Here is a 6,182-nt window from a genome sequence, read left to right as displayed (position 1 = left end):
GCCCGGAGTGGGGCCAGGATGAGCGTCATGAGGGCGAGGCCTGGGGTAGGGCCAGGATAAGCGTCGTTGGGGCAGTTCCTGGGGAGAGTCCAGGTTGGCGGGTCCTGGGGCGGGGCCGGGGTAGGGCTATGCTGGAAGCGGGGCTTCGGAAGCGTCCAGGTTGGTGGCGTCCTGGAGGCGGGGGCCTTGCATGGGGGCAGGATAAGAGTCCTGGAGGCGGGCATTAGGGCGGGGCTAAACGATGATTGGGTTCAGGAGGCGGGACTCGGAGCACAGCCCAGGAGACAGGCCTTAGGGCGGGGCTAAGGCCAGACCCAGGGAAGGGCTCAGGAGGCGGGGCCGGGGCGGGGTGTTGACTGTGTCGTAGCACATGGCCAGGCGCTGCTCGGGCCGTGGGAGGCGGAGCTTAGGGAGGGGCCGGGGTCGGGAGGGACCCGGGACTGGGAGGCGGGCGGGGCGGGGCTCAGGGGCCGAGACGGAGCTGGGGTTGAGGCGGGGCCGAGACGGAGCGAGGGGTCCAGGGTGTGGGAAACGGGGAGGAGTTTGAAGAGGGGGTGGGAGTGTGGCTCAAATTCTGGAGGCGTTACCTGCGGAGGGTTTGAGGCAGGCCCAGGAGCGAGGCCACGGTCGGCCGAGGCGGGGCCAGGGGCGGGTCCTAAGAGCCGGAGCTTCGGGAGGGGCCGAGTCCGGCTTTGGGGCCCGGGAGGCGGGGCCGGTTAGGGCGAGGGTCCCTGGGATCGTCGGTTCAGGCCTTGGGCAACACAGGCACTCTGGCAGTTCCTGCGCCTTCAGGAAGGTCTTTTTGGCAGGGGCCTTACGGGTGCGAGCTTCGGTCCAGGAGGCCTTATCCTAGCCTCTTCTCCCTCAGCGCCACCCCTCTGGGGCCCGGCAGGAGGGAGCTTTCCCTCTGTCCCCCGGCCTTTGGACTGTCACCAAACAAGCCATTCGTTCACCAAATACTTATTAAGCGCCTACCATGTGCCTGGCAAGGGAGATGCAACAGTGAGAAAAACTAGGTGTGGTCCAGGCCCTCCAGGGGCTCAGGGGCTCCTGGAAGAAGTGGACATTGAAGTACTTAATCACACAAATAAGTATAAAAGTACAATAGCGATATCTGCCACGAAGGCGAGCAGACAGAGCTAGCGGGGCTTCCAGGAGTTTTGATCTTGCAGGGACAGGAAGGAGGAGTTAGCTCCTGCGGGGTGGAATTGGGGGTGGTGGTGATACAGACGTGGGGACAGAGTGGAAAACAACAAAAATATAATTATTTTAGTTCAAAGTTATTGTGTCTTGAGTTGAAAGGCAGGGCAGTTAGCAACACAGTTCAGATTTCAGTACTGCCCCTAAAATCTGAACTGTGTTCAAAGTCTAAAACGTTTACCTTAGCAAATCCCTCATAAAAGTCCATTTGGAAGATTCCCGAGAGCTAATTTGTCAAGTATACTTGCAGAAGGTAGATGAGGAGACGGATTAAATCTTATTACCTCTTTCAGATGAGAGGCACTTGAGCCCTGCTCAGCTATGAGAATAAGAGAGGGGAATTAATTCTAATTGAATACACTTGTTCTCTCATAGCTGTTGTTCCCCACCAGAACCAAATGAACGCAAGATCTGACAAAAAAATAAGGTTCATCTTTTATTCCCGCAGACTTTCATTTAAATCAAGAGGGTGGGACGTGGTTATTGCTGTGTTTTTAGACAGAATCAACGGTTTCTGGGTCTGAGATGTTGCATACACCCTCTCAGTCCCTGTATCCTGAGATGGAGTCACCTGAGAATCCACAGCAAGTCCTAACCAGGGATGGGTCTGGGTGGTTAAGGAAGGTTGGCTTCAGAACTGGGCCAGGGGCACTGCTTTGCTTTTGCTGTTTTGATCAGCTCTCCGCCTGCAGGAGACAAGGAAAACCAATGGGAACAGGTTAGTTACACTCATAAATCCTGGGATTATTTTATTAACTCACATAATAGCTATTAATTGCCTTTCCTCCAAGGAGCAAAAGGGCATATACGGTCAATGCTATAATAAGTAACACTGTATTATGTTATACTAAAATATTAATAAATCTAGGTTGGTTCAGTCTTTCCTGATGCCATAGATTGGAAGCGGATTGAGGAAGGACGCTAGCGGACCACAGAGCGGAGTCATGCACACAGAAGAAATCTTTTTTCTTTCTTTTTTTTTTTTTTTGAGACAGAGTTTCACTCTCTTGTTGCCCAGGCTGGAGGGCAATGGCGCGATCTCGGCTCATTGCAACCTCCACCTCCCGGGTTCAAGTGATTCTCCTGCCTCAGCCTCCCGAGTAGCTGGGATTACAGGCATGAGCCACCATGCCGGGCCACTTTTGTATTTTTAGTAGAGACAGGGTTTTAACACGTTGGCCAGGCTGGTCGCAAATTCCTGACCTCAGGTGATCGGCCCGCCTCTGCCTCCCAAAGTGCTGGGATTACAGGCTTGAGCCACCGCACCCGGCCAGAATAAATCTTTATCTTGGTGTGCGGGCTCTGGTGAGGGACAAATATCATCTATCTTGGATCTGAATCTGGAAGGATCAAGGTACTGAAGGGATTTTTTTGTTTCAGACAGTCTCCCTCCGTTGCCAGGCTGGAGTGCAGTGGCACGATATCGGCTCACTGCAACCTCTGCCTCCCGGGCTCAAGCGATTCTCCTGCCTCAGCCTCCCCAGTAGCTGGGACTACAGGCATGCGTCACCACGCCCAGCTAATTTTTGGATTTTTAGTAGAGACAGGGTTTCACCATGTTGGCCAGGATTGTCTCAATCTCTTGACCTCATGATCCATCTGCCTTGGCGTCCCAAAGGGCTGGGATTAGAGGCGTGAGCCACCATGCCCGGCCTCACTGAAGGGATTTTTTTCATGTCACGTGGCTCTCACAGGTGCGGTGTGTTCAGGTGCAAGTGAAGATTGGAACTGATGCTTAAAAACAAATGTAAAATTCCAGGTGGTGTTGCTATGGGGAGCAGCATTAGGACAATTTGAGTGGTTTCAGTTGCAAGAGTGTGTGTGTGTGTACGTGCAAGAACTACAGTCAAGATTCAACTTCTGGCTTTGAGGGTCTCTTTAATAACAGTAATAACAACCTAAGGCAGTTTAACAGTGTGGAATGGTTGCCTTTTAGAAATTAAGCTATGGGCATGGAAGTTCAATCAGTACACTGAAGTTTCTCCTTTATCTCTCCTATGGTTAATGGTTTCTGCAGAAAAGGACCAATTGATTTCTTTCTAAAACGTTGCTTCAGGGTATAGAGACCTTTATAGGTCATGTTTCAACTTACAGAAAATTTGTGTAGTTCAAATATAAATTACGTTCAATGTGGACTTTGTAATAGAATTTAAGGTTAAGTAAAGTTTCCATTTTCCTTAGGCTGTTTGCAGTGCCCAGCAGGCCCCATGATATCGAGATGGAAGTTATGTTAAAGGAGGAGATCGGTCAGGGATGGGCAGAATAAGGAATATGGGCAGCTCAGGCTAATGATACAATGATTGGGAGGAAGAAAGAGGGCCAGGCACAGGATAACGCCTGTGATCCCAATGCTTTGGGAGGCCAAGGCAAGAGGATTGCTTGAGGTCAGGAGACCAGTCTGGTCAACAGAGTGAGACCTCATCTGTACAAAAAAAAAAAAAAAAAAAAAAATTAGTTGGGCATGGTGTTCTGCGCCTGTAGTCTCAGCCACTTGGAAGGCTGAGGTCAGGGGATCCCTTGAGCCGGGGAGTTTGAGGCTACAGTGAGCTATAATCACATAACTGTACTACAGCCTGGGTGATAGGGTGAGGCCCTGACTCAAAAAAAATTGAGTCAGGGAAAAAATTGGAAATCTTAATGCTCGGTACCCAGGAATGTGACCTTATTTAGAAATAGGGTATTTGTAGATGTAATCAAGTATCGATGAGTCATACTGGATTGGGGGCTGCTGGTGAGGGGGCAGATGCAATGACTGGTGTCCTTATAAAAGAAGAGAATGAGGGCCACGCATGGTGGCTCATGCCTGTAATCTCAGCACACTTTGGGAGGGTGAGGTGGGAGGATCACTTGAGGTCAGGAGTTCGAGACCAGCCTGGCCAACATGGTGAAACTCCATCTCTACTAAAAATACAAAATTAGCACTGCGCAGTGGCGGGTGCCTGTAATCCGAGCTACTCAGGAGGCTGAGGCAGGAGAATCACTTGAACCTAGGAGGCAGAAGTTGCAGTGAGCCAAGATTGTGCCACTGCACTTCAGCCTGGGTGACAGAGGGAAACTCCATCTCAAAAAAATAAAATAAAAGAGGAGAATGTCAGGTGAAGACAGAGACACAGGGAGAAGGCAGCCATGTGATGAGGGAGGAGAGACTGGAGCGATGCATCTACAAGGAACACCAAGCATTGCCGGCGGCCACCAGAAGCCAGAAGAGGCAGGAAGGATTCTGTCTTAAATGTTTCAGAGGAAGCGAAGCCCGGCCGAAACCTTGATTTTGGACTTCTAGCATCCAGGCCTGCGAGACAATACATTTCTGTTGTTTTCAGCCACATGAGGGGCCCTCCTTGCTGTTGTGGTTGTTTTTTTTTGGAGACGGAGTTTCACTCTTGTGCCCCAGGCCAGAGTGCAATGGCACCAGGTGGGCTCTCTGCAACCTCCTCCTCCCAGGTTCAAGCAATTCTCCTGCCTCAGCCTCCTGAGTAGCTGGGATTACAGGCATGCGCCACCTTGTCCAGCTAATTTTTGTATTTTTAGTAGAGATGGGGTTTCACCATGTTGGCTGGGCTGGTCTCAAAATGCTGACCTCAAGTGATCCGCCCGCCTCAGCCTCCCAAAGTGCTGCGATTACAGGCATGAGCCACCGCACCGGGCCTTGTGGTTATTTTTTTTTAGACAAGATCCCGCTGTGTCACCCACGCTGGAGTGCAGTGGTACAATCTCAGCTCCTGCAGCCTCGACCTCCCTGGGCTCAGGTAATTTTCCCATCTCAGCCTCCAAGTAGCTGGGACTACATGCTTGGCTAATTTTTGTATTTTCTGTAGAGATGGGGTCTTGCTATGTTGCCCAAGCTGGTCTCAAACTCCTTAGGCTCATGCCATCTGCCTGCCTTGGCCTCCCAAAGTGCTAGGATTATAGGTATGAGCCACTATCCCTGGCCACCATTGTTAAAAAATAAAGAATTTCAAGATGGTGATGGCAGATTATTAAACCACACTGGGGACTCTTCTGTGTCCCCGTGGGACTGTCCAGGTTGCAAGCCCATGAAGATGGCCCTGGCTGCTGGGTTCTTGCAGTGCTGGACCTCCCGTGGCATGTGGCAAGGAGTTGTCATGGGTTATCACGACATATGATGATCAACTACAGGAGACCCAAAGACCACTCAGTCCTTTTTCGACGAATGGCTGTATATGTCATACTAGCAACAAACAGAACCGCCAGAACTCCTGTGATGATGCTGAGTCCGATCACTGCACCTTGCAGAGCAGATGCCCCCTGTACCTCCGCTCCTGTTAAGAAACCAGAGGGTTTTTAATTGCCTGATTATTAAGAGGCTGTTCTGGCTGCTCCTGATTCCCTGGGAAGTTTCCCATGTAGCCGCTAGTGAGTATTAATTATGGAAATGAAATGTACATTTAACCCAAGAAAATGCTCACTCTAGAGAAATCTCATAGGGAAGTCGTTGAAAGCAGATTTACTAAATGACCTATTCGCCAAATGATCCATTTGCCTAATGACCGCTTTGCCAAATGATCAATTTGCTGAAAGCCAATTCGCTGAAAATCTGTTTGTGGGATGTCCTGCTTATCAGTAACTGACAGTCAGACGCAGCTTATCCCAGGCTACCGGTGGGACGTGGGACAGGGGAGGGGCTACAAAATAGTTGTAGCAAAACTCCAAAACTTAAAAAGAAGAAAAATCCTCCATAATTTGGTGAATTGGTCATTCATTTAATTAGTTTTCTACAAAAGGGACTGCCTTATATATGTTCACAAGGAGATCATGGACAGTGGCTTACAAGAAGAGAAAGGATGTATATCACCCCTGCCCTCCCCTCTTTTCCTTTTTTTAAGAGGCAGGGATTGGAGTGCCATAGCACAATCCTAGCTCACTGCAGCCTGAAACTCCTGGGTTCCAGCAATCCTCCCGCCTCAGCCTCCCCAGTAGCAGGGACTACAGGCTTGTGACACTATACCCAGCTAATTTTTTTG

At 50.2% G+C, this 6,182-nt stretch overlaps 1 long non-coding RNA gene across 3 annotated transcripts in view; it reads left to right on the top strand.

Moving 5' to 3' along the window:
• Positions 1-6,182, top strand: part of LOC115831139 — a 33,487-nt gene that overhangs the window by 8,386 nt on the left and 18,919 nt on the right. For 2 of the 3 annotated variants that reach the window (XR_004026668.1, XR_004026666.1), the window contains exon 1: positions 54-159. This is a non-coding gene — a long non-coding RNA (uncharacterized LOC115831139). Of the gene's footprint in view, positions 1-53; positions 160-1,575; positions 1,919-6,182 lie in introns of those variants that run through there. The other variant, XR_004026667.1, reaches the window with a different exon arrangement.

Source organism: Nomascus leucogenys, chromosome 18 (genome assembly GCF_006542625.1).
Source record: "Nomascus leucogenys isolate Asia chromosome 18, Asia_NLE_v1, whole genome shotgun sequence".
NCBI lineage: Eukaryota > Metazoa > Chordata > Mammalia > Primates > Hylobatidae > Nomascus > Nomascus leucogenys.
This window is presented reverse-complemented; position numbering and strand designations above follow the sequence as displayed.